The sequence below is a fragment of the Eptatretus burgeri genome, chromosome 1 (assembly GCF_056783735.1).
Source record: "Eptatretus burgeri isolate ZD-2024b chromosome 1, Ebu_testis_v1, whole genome shotgun sequence".
Taxonomy (NCBI): domain Eukaryota; kingdom Metazoa; phylum Chordata; class Myxini; order Myxiniformes; family Myxinidae; genus Eptatretus; species Eptatretus burgeri.
Genome location: NC_140961.1, coordinates 36,128,370 through 36,146,245, shown reverse-complemented (window position 1 = coordinate 36,146,245; position 17,876 = coordinate 36,128,370). Strand labels below are relative to the sequence as shown.

At 46.6% G+C, this 17,876-nt stretch overlaps 1 protein-coding gene and 1 long non-coding RNA gene across 13 annotated transcripts in view; one reads left to right on the top strand and one right to left on the bottom strand.

Moving 5' to 3' along the window:
* LOC147034240 (uncharacterized) overlaps window positions 1-4,164 on the top strand; it is a 62,888-nt gene extending 58,724 nt beyond the window's left edge. For both annotated transcript variants that reach the window (XR_015057610.1, XR_015057609.1), the window contains exons 3-4: window positions 3,509-3,583; window positions 3,874-4,164. This is a non-coding gene — a long non-coding RNA (uncharacterized LOC147034240). The remainder of the gene's footprint in view (window positions 1-3,508; window positions 3,584-3,873) is intronic.
* The window catches only part of LOC147034238 (uncharacterized), a 206,128-nt gene that overhangs the window by 22,198 nt on the left and 166,054 nt on the right, over window positions 1-17,876 (bottom strand). The gene's annotated exons all lie outside the window — the stretch shown is intronic.

Sequence of the window (17,876 nt, the reverse complement as noted above, 5' to 3'; positions counted from 1 at the left end):
GGGCTGTGGTGAACCAGTTGAAACGGGGCAAAGCTCCAGGGATCTGTGGCATCCATGCCGAACTTCTCAAGGCTGGTGGAAATGCTGCACTCGTGTCGTTGCATGCAGTTTTGTGCTCTGCCTGGAACACAGGCATCATCCCAACTGACTGGAAGAGGGGCCTTGTTGTCCCTCTCTGGAAAGGGAAGGGTGATCGCCAAGACTGCAACAACTACCGAGGGGTGACGCTGCTCTCAGTGCCGGGCAAGGTCTTTGCTCGGATAATTCTTGATAGGGTTCGCCACCATCTGCTTGAGCACCAGCGTCCAGAGCAGTCAGGCTTTACACCAAAGAGGTCACTCTCTGCTCCTTGCCCTTCGTGTCCTCACCGAACGCAGACGAGAGTTTCGGCAGGGGCTGCTTGCAGCCTATGTTGATCTCTGCAAAGCGTTCAATTCAGTGAATCGGGATGTCCTCTGGAGGATTCTTGGTCTTCGTGGGATGCCACCAAAACTGATCGATCTGATGTCTGAACTCTACTCTGGTACTGAGAGTGCTGTGAAGTGTGGTGGTACCATCTCTGACTTATTTCCAGTTGTTACTGGAGTTCGTCAGGGATGTGTACTTGCCCCCACACTTTTCAGCACTTGTATGGACTGGATTTTAGGGAGGATGTCTGAGAGATCAAGTTGCGGTGCATCGTTTGGGAATGTCAAGATCTCGGACCTTGATTTTGCAGATGATGCAGTCATCTTTGCGGAGACTTTAGACATCCTTTTGGGGGCCCTCGAGGTGCTGAATGAGGAGTCGGAGCCGCTGGGATTACGGGTTTCTTGGGTCAAAACTAAGATCCAGGCTTTCGGTGACATCTTGGATGCTGCTGTCCTGTCTGTGTCTGTTTGTGGTGAGGATGTTGAGGTCGTGGAGAGATTCACTTACCTTGGCAGTGATATTCATGTCTCTGCTGGCTGCGAATCATAGGTCAATAGACGTCTGGGTCGGGCCTGGGGAGTCATGGATTCACTGGATCATGGGGTGTGGCGCTGCCGGTACCTGTGCGGGAGGACGAAAGTCCGAGTCTTCAGGTCCATGGTACTTCCAGTCTTGCTCTATGGGTGCGAGACTTGGACTCTGACCAAGGATCTGAGATGGAGACTTAATTCCTTTGGTACCAGGTGTCTTTGGAGAATCCTTGGCTATCGCTGGTCGGATTTTGTGTCCAACGAACGGTTGCTGAGAGAGACTCGGATGAGATTTGTTACCTGCATAGTCCGTGAGCGTCAGTTGCGGCTGTATGGACATGTGGCTCGTTTTCCTGACGCTGATCCTGCTCACCAGATTCTCTCAGCGAGGGAGTCTCATGAGTGGAGGAGGCCAGTGGGCCGACCACGTGCCTCATGGTTGCAGCAGGTTGACCATCATCTCAAGGAGATGGGGATGGGCCTGGCATCTGCCTGGGGGATGGCCAGACGGAGGCCCCTGGAGTACCGGCGGAAAGTGGACGCAGCGACGTGCTGTTCTGGCACATGCTCCCATACCTGACCTGACCTGAATGGGGGAAGAAAATGTCATGGTTTTGCATGGGAGATGAGTTGAGATGGTGGGGAACAGCTGTCCTGAAGATGTGGAAGGAAGAATGAGATGAAGAGAATGTGTAAGTTAATTATACAGGTGGGGAAAAAAAAACAACGAATGAATGGAGGGGTGCAGTGATTTTGGATTTTTTGAGTTTCAACAGAAGGGGGTTGATGGTGGACCGTATGCTCCCTGTAGAACCCTGGGGTGGGGGATAAAGTACGGAAAGAGCAGAGGGTGGAAGACTTCAAAGGAAGTGGTGGAAGATTGAGGCTATCGGCCTCTCTATGATGTGAAAGTGATAGGCCCATCTACTAAGCTTCATCGGCAGGAGATTCCAATTATTTTGAAGGCCTTGGTTTTCACGGCACCAAACACAGCAAGGTGTGAGGCAGGAGCACCAGCCCAGACAGGAGAACAGTATTCCATCAAACTGCAGATGAGGGTCTTGTCGGTGGATAAGAGTTCAGATGTGCCATTGAAGGACTCTACATGACGAAGAGCCAAATCAGATATGTGGTTTTTCCAGATCATGACTGCTAATGAGACCCAAAAGTTTGAGTGATTGAACTCGTTCAAGAGGATTGTCAAGAAAGTAGATGGGAGGGTTTGTCAGACAGTCTTTTCGGAGAGACAAAGTGAGAGTGCGCGATTTGTTAGGATTGAAAGACAAACCAACTCCAAGTGTTTTACTAGCTTGTGATTCTATCAGGTCTGCAGAGAGGAAAGAGGCTGTTGCCTGTCCATCTGAAGGATGAGATGTTATGGCAAGTTTTTCGTTTTTCCTTCCACTTCTGTTATTGAGAGTTTGTGGCTTGATCCATGTTGTTTGCTTCTTGTGTCCTCCCCTAATTTTCATTCTTCTCGACATCACTTATTTCTCCAAGTTTCCCTCTATTTTGTGTCTCAACTTTGCTGTTGGTGTGCTTCCCACCCTCTCCCCTCCCATATGTTTCCCCAGTTCCTTTTATTTTGTTACATCCTGATCTGTTCTGTGTTCTTGCTCTTCCATGAGACTCGACAAGGAATACAAAAAATAATTATACTGAACAATTCAGATGTAGAACACGATTGAATGGGAAGATACTTACTCTGTACTTATAGATAGAGCCGACCTACGACCGATGCTGCATACCATGCCTCACCTCTGAATAAAGTTTTTTGTTGGGGGAGGAAAAAAAAAAGTGTCCCAATAAAACCCAACAATAATGTGACCATTTTTGGATTGATAGGTAGAAGGCGTCAACTTGACTGGGTCATACAGAATGTTTTTCTCCTTGTGACCTATTTGGTCAACCTCATCCTCTTGCTGGAGACATTACACGTCCGGCCCCAGCGATGCATGCTGCGTGTCCTGGTCAAGCACGCGTCCCAGTCTGCATCCATGCCCGGCGCATATCCTGAGCCCAGCGGCCTTTGGCACACATCCAGCCTGGTCCGGCAACATTCGGCGCTCGTCAGGGCCCAGTGTCCTCGGTGTGCGTCCTTGGCTGGCAATACTTGGCATGCGTCCATCCAAGCCTGGTGGCCTTCAGTGCCCCGCTTCAACATGCGTTCAGGCCCGGCATGCGGGCCAGCACAGTGAGGCCAGGCATGGTGGTCTAGCTCTTCCACGAGCCTCAACACTGCATACAAAAATAGGGACAATACCCTTGAGCGCTCACCTGGTAGAATAATGATACTGAGGAGGACGTCAATGTGAGATGGAATCGGCAAAATGTACCAATGAAGCATTGTTAACCAATATAGCAAATACCTATTTTAGGTGCAACCACACCCCCCCCCCCCACAACCCCGTAAATTCCCTTTGACTCCAATTTTTTAAAGAGCGTGAACAAACTTTGGTACATCACTGGTAATGAAGGTTGTGGTAAAGTTTCATTGGAATTGTGTGTGTAGTTTCTGAGAAGAAAGCAAATACTTCCTTTGTGGCCAACTCCTCTGTCGATCACAGTTTCAGAGAAGAAGTTGCAAGTGTTGATGCACGGACGACATGCCATCCCATAAGCTCCCCGGAAAGACATTCCAGGTGAGCTAAAAATATTAACACAGGACGATTCAGATGCAGGAACATGACAGGACTGAATGAGAAGTTACATACTTTGTAGCCAACCTCCTCCCCATGCTGCATACTATACCTCCCCTCAAAATAAAGCATCAATTGTGGGAAAAAATATCCTGTCATAGCATCCAAATCAAACTCACTCCGTAAATTTGATTATCTGTGGATCGAGGGGTGGAAGGCATCAATTAAGCTGGGTCACACAGAATGTTTTTCTCCTTGTAACTGATTTGGTGAATCTCTTCCTCTTGCTGGAGACCTCACGCGTCTGGATGGTGGCGCGCGTCCCAGCCCGGCGCACGTCCCAGCCCTGTGCACGAGCACAGAGTGAGGCCAGGCATGGTGGCCTTCTGCGCATGTCCTGGCCCAGTGATGCTCGGTGCTCGTTCCGACCTGGCGCGCTCGGGGTGCATCCGGGACCGGCGTCTTCGGCATACGCCCTGGTCTGGCAATACTCAGCACACTGTGTCCAGGTCCGGCGGCAAGTGGCGCCCTGCCCCGGCATGCTTCCAGGCCCAGTGCGTGTCTTGAACCAGCATCCAGCTCTTCTCGACACTGTATACAAAAAATAATTACATACGATGATTCAGATGCAGGAATATGATCTAGCATTGAACAGGAAGTTACTTACTTTGAATGTACCTATGCAGCCAACCTCTTCCCCATGCTGCATTCCATGCCTCACCTCAAAATAAAGAGTTCTTTGTTGGGGAAAAAAGCGTCCACATAAAACCCGCTCCATTAATGACCATCTTTTGATTTACAGGTGGAATGCGTCAAATCAGCTTGGTCAAACAGAATGGTTTTCTCGTTGTTACCTCTTGGGTCAAACATTCCTCTTGCTGCAGACCTGACTTTGCATCTACCTCTGCAGCCAACCTCCTCCCCATGCTGCAGACCACGCCTCACCTCCAAATAAAGATCATTTTTGGAACAATGGGTGGAAGGCATCAATGAAGCTGGATCATACAGAATGGTTTTTCCTTGTGACCGATTGAGTCAACCTCTTCCTTTTGCTGTTTATCTTAGGGAAACTTTGAGTACAGTTGTTTTGTGGCAAAAATTGTATTCTCCTCAGCATAGCCTTCCATGTATCCAAAACTATTCAACCTGAAGTAAATGTGAGCGGATGAGTAAGGTGGGGGTGAGGGGACAAATATGGGAAGAAACTGGAAATTACTGGCCTCATGACCGCTGCAGCTTAGCTCCTCACGTTATTCCCAACTTCACCGGAACTCGAACATTTGTGTTCTTTGTCTGTAAAACTAGGGTACATGGATTAAAATATGCAAATAAAACAAGGATTATCACGATTTAAGGAATGAGAGTCTGGGAAGGCGAGAGTAGAAGGGCGGGCATAATATTGAATGAGATAAGGGCAGAGAGCGAGAGAGACAGAGACAGAGACAGAGAGAGAGTGAGAGAGAGAGAGACAGACAGTGACAGAGAGACAGAGAAACAGACAGACAGAGAGATAGACAGAAAGAGAGACACAGACAGAGACACACAGATTCACAGACAGAGACACAGACACAAATAAGACCAAAGCTTACCTTGCTGTTATGTTTAATCCCCCGGGGATCTTTAACAGGTCGAGGATTAAACATGACCATCACCGCCGTGCCTCAACACAGAGTGCCATTTCCTGCGTGTTTTGTATTTTACGGCGATGGTCCCGCTTCACACAGGGGCAACAAAGGTTTCATCGGCTTGAAATGTGTCCTCTTGAAGCAGATATGACAGACAACACAATGACTGGGAGATCACAGGATGGCAGAATGCTGTCATTGTTGCTGTGTTTGCTTCTGGTCTTGCTTCTTGCTGTTGAGAAGTTTAAATTACTCTGGAAGCAGTCATTACTGCTGTGTTTACTTCTCTTCTTGCTTCTTGATGTTACGGAGTTTCTGCTGCTCTGGATTTTTTCACCGGAACTCTAACATTTATGTTCTTTGTCTGTAACACTAGGGCACATGGATCAAAATCTGCAAATAAAACAAGGATTATTACGATTTAAGGAATGAGAGTCTGGCAAGGCGAGAGTAGAAGGGCAGGCATAATATTGAATGAGATAAGGGGGGAGAGAGAGAGAGAGAGAGAGAGAGAGAGAGAGAGAGAGAGAGAGAGAGAGAGAGAGAGAGAGAGAGAGAGAGAGAGAGAGAGAGAGAGAGAGAGAGAGAGAGAGAGAGAGAGAGAGAGAGAGAGAGAGAGAGAGAGAGAGAGAGAGAGAGAGAGAGAGAGAGAGAGAGAGAGAGAGAGAGAGAGAGAGAGAGAGAGAGAGAGAGAGAGAGAGAGAGAGAGAGAGAGAGAGAGAAAGAGAGAGAGAGAGAGAGAGAGAGAGAGAGAGAGAGAGAGAGAGAGAGAGAGAGAGAGAGAGAGAGAGAGAGAGAGAGATAAGACCAAAGCTTACCTTGCTGAAAGCCTGGTGTTGACTCAGTGGTTGGGGTGGTGGCTTGGAATCCTAGGGTCCTCAGTTCAAGCCCCGTCGGCCGCTGAATTAATACACCAGGGGGTTGACTCAGCCTATCATTCCTTCTGAGGTTGGCGAAATGAGTACCAGTTCCAGTGTGTGTACTGGTAGAGGGGCACTGCATCGGCGACATAGTCACGCTTCAAGAAATGATAGCTGCCATACGACCACCTTGCCGTTATGTTTAATCCCCCAGGGATCTTTGATTGTGCCTCAACACAGAGTGCCATTTCCTGTGTGTTTTGTATTTTACGGCGATGGTCCTGCTTCACACAGGGGCAAAAAAGGTTTTATCGGCTTGAAATGTGTCCTCTTGAAGCAGATATGACAGACAACACAATGACTGGGAGATCACAGGATGGCAGAATGCTGTCATTGTTGCTGTGTTTGCTTCTGGTCTTGCTTCTTGCTCTTGAGAAGTTACAATTACTCTGGAAGCAGTCATTACTGCTGTGTTTGCTTCTCATCTTGCTTCTTGATGTGAAGGAGTTTCTGCTGCTCTGGATTTTTATTATTCCTTGTTTTTTTGTCTTCTTTGTCTAATTATATCTTCCTGTCCTTCTGCCTTTCTTCTTCTTGTATTTTCCTTCTTCTATCTCCTGCTCCTTCCTCCTTTCTTCTTTATGATCAGTTTTCTTCTTTCTTGGTCTTGTGGAGTTAAGGCTGTTCTGGTGCAGCTTTTTTGCAGTGTTTTCTTTTCGTCTTCTTTCTTACTCTCCAGGGGTGAAAGGCTATGCTGGATGCAGGTTTTGCAAGTCGTTTTTTTGGCAAGTTTGCCTCCTGTACATTTCTTTCTTTTGGTAGGAACCATCTTCCTGCAAACGAAAGGAGTGAGGAAGGGGAGGAAGGAAGGGCGAGGAAGAGGAGAGCGAGGAAGGGGAGAAGGAGAGCGAGGAAGGGGAGGAGAAGAGCGAGGAAGGGGAGGAGGAGAGCGAGAAAGGGGAGGAGGAGAGCGAGAAAGGGGAGGAGGAGAGCGAGAAAGGGGAGGAGGAGAGCGAGAAAGGGGAGGAGGAGAGCGACGCTTCACCACACGTTGCTATACACTCTTGGACAGAGAGGGTGAGAAAGAGAGAGAGATGTGGGAGGAGAGTGCTGCAGCTTATGAGGAGGAGACAGAGAGAAGAGAGGAATAGGCAGAGTGTTGCACTTTATTAGGAGGGGGAGCGAGGAGGAGATGGAGTGGTACATGTTGGTCGAGAGAGAGAGAGGTCGAGGTAGAGAGAAAGAGAAAAGGTAAAGAGGGAGAAAGAGGTGGAGAGGGACAGCGGGGTAAAGAGAGAGAGAGAGAGAGAGAGAGAGAGAGAGAGAGAGAGAGAGAGAGAGAGAGAGAGAGAGAGAGAGAGAGAGAGAGAGAGAGAGAGAGAGAGAGAGAGAGAGAGAGAGAGAGAGAGAGAGAGAGAGAGAGAGAGAGAGAGAGAGAGAGAGAGAGAGAGAGAGAGAGAGAGAGAGAGAGAGAGAGAGAGAGAGAGAGAGAGAGAGAGAGAAAGAGAGAGAGAGAGAGAGAGAAAAGAGAGAAAAGAGAGAAAAGAGAGAAAAGAGAGAGAAAAGAGAGAGAAAAGAGAGAGAAAAGAGAGAAAAGAGAGAAAAGAGAGAAAAGAGAGAAAAAGAGAGAAAAGAGAGAAAAGAGAGAAAAGAGAGAAAAGAGAGAAAAGAGAGAAAAGAGAGAAAAGAGAGAAAAGAGAGAAAAGAGAGAAAAGAGAGAAAAGAGAGAAAAGAGAGAAAAGAGAGAAAAGAGAGAAAAGAGAGAAAAGAGAGAAAAGAGAGAAAAGAGAGAAAGAGAGAGAAAGAGAGAGAAAGAGAGAGAGAGAGAGAGAAAGAGAGAGAGAGAGAGAGAGAGAGAGAGAGAGAGAGAGAGAGAGAGAGAGAGAGAGAGAGAGAGAGAGAGAGAGAGAGAGAGAGAGAGAGAGAGAGAGAGAGAGAGAGAGAGAGAGAGAGAGAGAGATAAGAGACAAGAGACATGACAGAAGGAGAGTTGGCAAAGAGAATATGTTATGCTTTATTATCGTGTTATGTTATGATCGTGCACGTGTGCACGCATGCATACACGAGTACATGCACACACAATATATCATTGCTGAGCCAATATCAGAATAGGCAATTGGCATGTGCGTGCATATTACCGGTTACAATAATGTGTTGTGAACAACCCAAACATCATGATAAGCTATCACCCTTGTTTTGGGTGAATTTCAATCAACAAATAAAAAAACAACAAACTTGGATTATTGACGTTTCAAGGAGATGTGCACAAACAACATTATTCGGTATAAACAGCTGCCAATCATCATGTGAAGGGTGGAAAAAAATTTGGCTCTAATTTGGAAAACGTGTTAATACGGAAAACAGCTCGGAAATCAGATGTCATCAAATATACTCTGCTTTGTAACTCACAAAGAGAAACCATATTACCATTCTAAAGCACCTGGTTCAATTAACTTACTGTGAACGATTGTTCGGAACCTGGGGACTCCCTGTCCTGTATTTCGTATAAAACTTGTTTTTCACACGACCAAACAAGTATTAAATGCTTCATTTTATATCTGTCAATAGTTTAGCAAATAAGCACACAGTCACTCATCATTCGTTTAAAAATGACAGAACGCTGTACCAATCGATTAGAAAAGGGATTTGAAATGTAAAAGTAAAGTAAAAGTTCACAAAGTAAAAGTTCCGTAGACATTTTGATGACCTAAATGTGGCGATCCTCCATGTTTTATGTGTTCACCTGTGTAAATATCCTGAAATGGAATCAACTACAAGGGACCCATGACAATGCTTAAAGTCAGCATCCCAAGTTTTCCTCTTCAGCAATATGAAGCTGCATTACAGCCAACATTCATTTGTGGATTTCTTTGAATTTGTCACCCTGTTTGCAGAAAACGGCTGATCTTGTAAGTTATAATATAACGAATGAATTATAATGTTATCATTTTAAACTTAATTTTGTGCACTTAAATTTTGAAATAACAGTACAGTTCTGTACATCAGAATTATCACGGAAGAATCTCACCTGCACTCGCTGAGAAAACCGATCAAAATCCTCTGGTGTGCTCATACGCTTTTGAGCTTTCTGAGCATCTTTAAAGTGCACATTTAATTTATTTGTTTTTACCATGCATGAATACCTACATATCAGTGATGTGAACCTCTGACGATAGCTCACCTAATAACGGAGCACGCACCTCAAATAAGCTTTCACGCAAACTTACGTGCATCTGACAATCGGCTGGAGCGGTCAGGTGGCCCGTAAGAAGGGCTGCTTTGTGCTTTGTGAGTGCCTCGGCTTACGTCACATATCATCCATTCAATCTATCAAGATGTTGAGGGGTTCATTCACCACAGCATTCAAACTCTCCATCTGCTGATCCGCAGAAGAGTTTGGGAAACTCTGGCAGCTGGGAGGCGATTTAGCATGGACAAGTCCATCATCCGGCGCTGGAGAACAAGCAAGGCAACAATAGAGAGTATGCCAAGGATGAAGAAGGTGCTGAGGGGAAAGTCAGCGAAGTGACCTGAGCTCGAGGAGCGTCTCATCATGGAGGATTATGTCCAATGGAGATCGGGGGAGTGCTCATCACACTCCACATGTTTTGATTTACCCACCGATCACATCACGTGCCTTCTGGTTGAATGGTTTGCATCAGTGAGACCAATCGTCTGGGTGGCAGACAGACGGTTGTTCTTTGCGGATTATGCGGTTTTACCATGTGAGACGCTAAACATAAGTCAGGAGGTGCATCTGATGTCGGTATGTATGTCTATGTTGTTGTTGTTCATCTTTCGGCTGCTCCCGTTAGGGGTCGCCACAGCGGATCATCCATTATGATCCGCATACTGATTTGGCATAGGTTTTACGCCGGATGCCCTTCCTGACGCAACCCTGGTCGCCTCTTACGACGCAGGGATAAGGATTGGGTTTCGCCATGATTCTGGGCTGCCCTCCACCCTCTCATAGCGCGGCCCAGCGCAGAGCCCCCGTCCTCAAGCGATCCTCAAACCCAAGCCTCCGAGTATCCGGATTACAGTCGCACGCCACTATGCCCGGGTTATGTATGTCTATATGTATATATATATATATATATATATATATATATATATATATATATATATATATATATATATATATATTACGAAAACTCATCTTGTATGTTCCTGAAATACAGGAATGTTCCTGTCTGCATGTTCCAGAAATACAGCCAAAACAATACACGATAGCACAAAAATTTTAGGGCCACCTTACTCACAGTTCTCCTGCGGTGTGCAGTCTGAAGTTTCATTCAAATCGGGCAATGAAAAAAAATATTAAAAAATAAATTCCCGATTCAGTCAAGTACTCTTCGGGAGAATGTGATCAATGCAAACAACCTCAACGGTACAGTTCGGTAGAGCTATCTTTTTTTTTCTTGAATTATTTATTTTAAAATCTCAAACATTTAGTGTAAACAAAGAAAGATTCATGTTTAAGCATAAAATAAACATCGCCATTTTGATCTAACACTTCCGTGTTCATTTATAAACAAAATTGCATTTAGAAGATTACGCACAATAATTTCTTCGACTTAATTTTCTCCGTTTTTTTTTTTCACATTGACACGCAATATCAAGTTTCGTACAAATAGGGCAATGAAAAAAATTATTAAAAAATCAATTCCCGATTCAGTCAAGTACTCTTCGGGATTATTTGATCAATATAAACAACCTCAGCAGTATAGTTTGCTGGAGCTATCTTTGTTTTCTTTCTTATTGATTTTTTTTTCATCAACCGCTGCGACAACGGGAATCCAATGGGTTCATGGGTCATCTAGGATATATGTATGTATGTATGTATGTATGTATGTATGTATGTATGTATGTATGTATGTATGTATGTATGTATATATATATATATATATATATATATATATATATATATATATATATATATATATATACACATTTACACATACACATATACATATACATATATATATATATATATATATAAATACTGTATATACGCATATATATATATACAGATACATATTATATATAAGCCGGGAGGCGGCGATGGGTCGCCGAGCATGGAAACTGTAAGATATAGAGCAAAATGGATGTCATATAGCGGATAGGGAATCACCTTAAGATTATGCATATCAAATCTCATCCAGTTCCATCTTCTGATAACTACTCGGTATCCATTTGAATGAAAAGTACCGAAAATGCGGTTTGAAATCGGAAATTCCAAAAGTTCGAGGGGGTGCTGTTGGTGAACAAAGATCTAAATCGAAAATCTGGCTCGATCGTTTGTGCACAATGTATTCCAGACGATTCGTGTGAATTTTCATGACCATCCAACCATAACCCTAACAGCTCTCGCATATGATCGATTTTTGCACTAATTGACCTTTGACCCCTGACCTAAGCTAAATCAGTCAATATGTCCTGAGGCAAAGTTGTAGTACTCATTGAGTACCATCAACCTGCAAAGTTTCATTGGTATTGATGCACTCACCTGGTCGCTCGGGGGCCTTCAATTTTCACCAATTTTTGTGCATAACCTAATTGTAGGGGGCGCTGCAGGTAAAGTATTCCATATATCACAAAAACTGGAATACATTTGATAAAGCATCACGTGCAGATCATTCGTGCAAAATTTCATAACTCAACGTGGGATAATGGCTTTCGGAATTGATTTCACGTGAACGGTACCGATTTTGAAGGTTTTTCGGTTGTTGCGAGGGAACCAAAGCGTCCCTAGCAACCAACACAATTTCCAAAGCACGAGGTCATAAGATGTACCTACCACCTGAGTTTGGTCAAAATCGGCCCACGTTTACTACCAATTATGCTGATGATAAACGAACAAACATCCAAACAAAGATAGAATTACTGACAATAAGGGTCACCGATTTCAGTGACCCAACATATATATATATATATATATATATATATATATATATATATATATTATATATATATATATACAAACAGGGTGTCCCAAAAAAATATACAACTTTTCATCTGCAAAGAGGATGGTCATAACATATATTTTAAAAAAAGATATATGGTTGGAAAGAAAGCTGGATAGAAAGCTGAAAGGATGAAGTTTATTGTACCAATGTCAAAATTGCCACCAAAATTTAAATTTTGGAATAGAATCGTCGTTTACTTTTCGACCACATGTTCGACCTAGGCTCTACGTTGTCCGATCACTGCCTGCGAACGCGTTGTCATGTTCTCCATCACTTTGGGAAACGTTTCCTGAGGAACGTTCTGGATTTCTCGGTGGATGTTTTCCTTCAGCTGATCAAGAGACTGAGGCCCAGGGTTTCCATAGATCCTGTCCTTGAGATACCCCCACAAGAAGAAGTCTGGAGGAGTAAGGTCAGGGGAATACGGTGGCCACTCAACGTCTTCGGAGAGGGAGATAAAGCGGCCCTCAAAATGTTGGTTGCAAAAACACATTGTTTTTTGGGGGGGTGCCCCATCCTGCTGGAACCACTGGGTTCTCATCTGGATCAGGTTGTTTCTCCTACAGGCCTGAGTACGTAGGTCAGGCAGATAGAATTCCTGAATCATTTCGCGATAGTTCCTCTGGTTTACCGTGCAAGTGCGTCCCTGGTCATCTTCAAAGAAGTATGGACCAATTATCCCATACCAACCAACCGCCACCCACATGGTGACTTTGAGAACAGATCGAGGAACCAGTTCAGTTGATACATTACGAGGATTTTCAGTTCCGCAGTACCGAAAGTTTTGCTTGTTTACCTCCCCGGCAAAGTGAGCATGACATTCGTCCGTCATGTGAAGTTTTTTGAAGAAGTCTGTATCTTCCTCCAACTTTCCTGAGAACCAATTTGCAAAGTCTAGTCGTTTACGTTTCTGTTGATCAGTAAGCACCGTTTCCATTTGAATTTTGTATGGAAAGGCATGATTGTCTTGGCGAAGGATCCTCTGAACGGTGCTCTTATGAGTGTTTGTCTCGGCAGAAAGTCGTCAAATCGATTTTTTTGGACTCTGAACGACCGCCTGTCTCACCATTTCCACATTTTCTTCACTACGACCTGTCCTCTTCCGACCACTGTGACCCTTGTGAAGGGCACAGATGGTTCCCACATTGGTAAACTTTGCGATGGTGCACTTTATTGTCTGAAAGTTTGGTGCATGGCGCAAGTGGATACCGAAATGTCTCGAGTAAAGACGTTGCACCTATATGACACTTTTCGTCTGGTGCCAAAGTCAACAATTTTCGTCCGTTGTTGTACGGTCAGCCTTCACATTTTTCTGGCGCTTGCTTCCTATCAAAATAAACTTCAGGGTCTCTGCAACAAGAAATGAAGCATTAGTGACAAAATTACTGCTTTTTTAGAATCAAACGAAGCATATTAAATGTTGTATATTTTTTTGGCACACCATATTATATATATATTGTTGTGGTTACCAAATTCGCAAACCACCATTCAGGTCCCTTAGGTGAGGTATCTCGGTAAGTATATGTGTAGTTAGGCCCAAACCCGTTGTCTAGTGGGAATACATGTCATTTATGCGTGCTGCGACTCTTCAGGATAGCCGTTTTTCTTTTACTATCTTTATTTTGGACCAACCGCCATTGTTACCACCACCCACCACAACATCAACCACCCACCGCGGCGCCGCTTCACGTCACACCTCGCAACCGTCGCATCGCCACCGTTCTTGCGCCGCTTGTGGGTACCGGTGTGGACTCGTGCAGGGCGCGCGCCGAACAGCGTGTACAAAACCACGGATTTTCTGCTTCAAAAACGGATCAAAAACGACACACGCCCACTTTTGTGCCGTCCAATCGGTGAGCGAGGGGCGATTTGGCCCCGCCTCCAGGGCGTTGGAGGGCGATCGCTATATGCAAATTTATGGATCAAAAAGCATTCACGCCCACTTTTTCTCGGGCCAATGGGGAGCGAGGTGAAAGGTCGAAGGGAGGGGGTCAAAGATGAGAGAGCGAAGCCACGGGGCTTATATAAGCGACCGTGTTCGTCAGTCAAAAGAACAGAGAGTTAAGACTTCGCGGGCGGTGGAGTTGGCAAGAAGGAGCTGGTCGTCGTCGTGTGCGTTGGAGTCGGAGCGGAGGGGACGGAGCTGTGGAGAGGCGGCGAGGGCAGACGAGGGGGTGCTCGCGTCGTGCAGGGAGCTGCACCCCAGGGAGGCCGACAGCGCGACCTGGCCGAGGTGGAGACGCTCGTCGCGGGACTCGAGGCAGAGTAGGAATCCTCTATACCCCGAGCATCAGCAACCCCCTCCTGTTTCCCCCCGCGCTGAGATAGTGCGACCAAGGGGGCCCCTTTCCCACCCCCTCCCAGACACTGCCCACGAGGCCCGCGGAGTTGAGGCACCATCGCCGCTCCGCGTCTCATCACCAGACGGGTAGGCCCGACCCGGTCTCGGCCTCAGGCCCGCCTCATCCTTGAAGGTTCTCTGTTCTTTTCCTTGGTTTTGGGTATGTGTTGTCGGCGCCGTCTGTGAAGTAAAATTGTATAAGTGTTGCAGTGTGCTCGCGTAATCGGTATTAGATCTGCATTGTCGCATTTGCTTTTTGTGTAAATTGCATTGTGTTTTCCTTTTCTATGTGCTTTTGGTGGAATTGTATATGTGCGCTTTCCGTTCATCGCGAATAAATGTGCTTTGTGTCGAACTGTTTCCCGCTTCGCTTCGTCATTTCTCTCATTGAATCCTCATCTTGCTTCACGTAAAGGGTTGGTAGTGGGCTGAATACGCCCGATAATTAATCGAACCGTCGAGGTCGACGAATAACACCGCTCGGTTATCCCGATAGTACGGAACGGGTCGCTTAAGTGGCCCGTGTCCGAAGTCGACCTGCGGCGAGGTGCGATCGCCCGGTCTACCCTCCGTGTGGGTACTTAGGTAGGTCGAATTTGGCGAGCAACCCTATCCCACGCGGGGGCTGATTGGCTCGATCGCGGTGAGACCGAAAGGTCCACCCGTGACTGGTTCCCGGCGTTAGTCCGAGAGGGTCACGACTGGATTGTCCGTCCGGTGGGCGACGTGCCGCGATTCGAGTTACGTGGCCGTCAGCACGCCGGCGGGCGCGAATCTGCAACACTGGTGTCAGGTCGTGCGATACAAATCCATCGCCCTCCTCGCGGCACTGGTATCGGAGAACAGGAAAACGGGCTCTCCTGTCTCCAGCTAAATTCACGGGAATCGGTCCAGGGGTGAGAGAAGCGACCCCCGATTCCCTCCAAATTACGAGCGAGCTAAATTAACCCTTCACGAGAAGCAAGATGGCGTCTCAAGGCGAGCGGGTGCCGGGTGGATTAGGTATGTGTAATAGTAATGTAGAATCCATGGCTCAGGACGAGATCACCGTGCAAGAGAAACCCGTACCAGAAGGTTGGGAAAGGCATCGATGCCGTTCATCTGGTCGGTTTTTTTTATTATAACCCCACCGCTAAATGTAGTCAGTGGGAGTGGCCAGGGCAGGTGACAATACAGCACGTTATGGAACTCGTGCAGAGCATAATTGACGGAATGAAAGAAGGGAACAACGAAATGAAGAGAAATACGCAACAAATGGAAAATAAAAAAATGGATGGAAACGCACTCGAAGCGAAAAACCAATTAAAAGAAAGCCAGGAGGAGACAGAGGAGGGATTGAAGGTCGAAACGGTGGAGTGTGAGAAAAGACTTCAAGACATGACGAAGAGAGTTGATAAGCTGGGACTGGAGGGAAAAACGGAGACAGAGGAACTGGGAAGACGGGTAGAAAACCACAAGCGCAAGCCGGAAGAACAGTTAGAAGCCAAAGCAAAGTCTGAGTGTGCGGAGATGAGAAAGGAATTGGAAAAGAAAGTTTCTGAGTTACAGAAACACCAAAACAAAGAGAGGGAACTACAAAACGAACTGAGAGTGTTAAAAGAGGAAAGGAAGAGAACGGAAAATGAAACTTTAAGAAACCACACTGTACAGATCGAACAGCTGGAAGCGAAGGCCAGACTAAAGAATGAGGAACAAGAAAGAGTAATGAAGGAAGAACGAATGAGACAGGAGAAAGAAATCAGTCAGTTGAAAGAAATGACGAGATTGCAGAAGGAGGAACAAGAAAGACAGTGGAATAGAAAACTGAAAGAGTATGAATTTGAAACTGAACGACAAAAGGAAAAAAATAGGTTTGAATACGAGGAGAAAGTAAAGGAGCAAGGAATGAAGCAGGAAGGAGAAATCAGGAGATTGAAGGACACAACGAGATTGGAGAGGGAAGAACGAGAGGAACAATGGAATAGAAAACAAAAAGAACATGAATCTGAGGTTGACCAATTGAAAGAAAAGCTGAGGCTGGAGTACGAGGAGATAGACAAAGAACAGCGAATGAAACACAAACAGGAGATTAACCAAATGAAGAAAACCATGAAACTGGAGAAGGAAGGACAGGAGAGGAAACGAGGAAGAGTAGTGAGAGAACAGCGAATGAAACACAGGAAGGAAATGAGCCAATTGAAAGAAACGATGAGATTGGAAAACAAAGAGCAGGAGGAACAGTGGGAGAGAAAACAACAACTATATGAGTGTGAAATTGAACAACTAAAACGGAGGGAGAACGAACAGCTAATGGGGCTCAGAGAGAAAGAACGACTCAGATGGGAAGGAAAAAGGAACCAGGAAGAGACAGAAAAAAGAAACCAGGAGAGAAAATGTATAGAGACACGGGAGACAGAAAAAATTGAGGGAAGACTGGACGATGAAGACGGGGTGAGTGACGCACACACACACACGGAGGTAGTGGAGGACAATGGGGGTGAGCTGGCGGACTGGGTAGGGACCCAGTGCGAGCACCTGGGTGGCCTCCTCCAGGAACGAGGGGAGGGAGTATGCCCCCTTGAGGCGAGTCACGACCAGGTGAGTTCAGTCGTGCTTTGCGAGGTTGAGGGGAGGAGTGCTGTGGACGGGTGCACGGAGAGCTTGGGGAGTATAGAGGCCCCGGAGACCCTTGTGGGGACACGAATCCCCAGTGTGGTTGTCCCTGTGTGTGTGGTGCAAGGTGTGAGTGCGTCCTCGTGTGTGGAAGCGACCCCGTGTGTGAGTGGTGTGGTGGCGATGGTGCCAGAGTACGTGCTTCCCAGCACGCCGTGTGTGGATGAGGCACCGTGTATGATTGAGGCACGGAGTATGGATGAGACACCGCGGTTGAGTGCCCCCGCGTGTGTGGATGAGGCACCGCGGTTGAGTGCCCCCGTGTGTATGAGTGAGGCACGGTGTGTGGATGAGGAACCGCGGTTGAGTGCCCCCGCGTGTGTGAGTGAGGCACGAGTGAATGGAGCACCACGTGTGAGTGGTATGGGTTGTGCAAGGGAGACCGTGTGTGTGAGAGAGCGGTATGTGAGGGAGATGTCGGTTGGCATGCGGGAGCACGCAGCCGCGTCTCCCGGTGTGAATGTAATGGAATGGAGTGTGAGCGTCGTAACACGCAGGTGTGCGTGGGTTGAATGGCGACGACGAAGGCGACAGAAGAAAGAAAGCCGAGTAGCGGCTGTAGTTGTTTCGGGGACCGTGCCGGGTTCACCCAGCAGCGAGCACGAGGTCCGTGCTGTGCAACGCACGAGGCCGCCACGTGCTCGCTTGCGAGAGTGAAGTCCCGGTCCGGAAACGCACGCGGTGGATTTGCCGATCCCGCGGACGGACAAAGTTTAGGCAGGATTACGGATTTGGACCGGACGGGTTCTCCACGCGATCGTGTGTGTTCAGCTCCAACGGGCAAAGCACATGTGTTCGCGTGGGGAACCCCTCGAGACGTGGGGCTTGTGTTTTTTTTTATGCGCACGG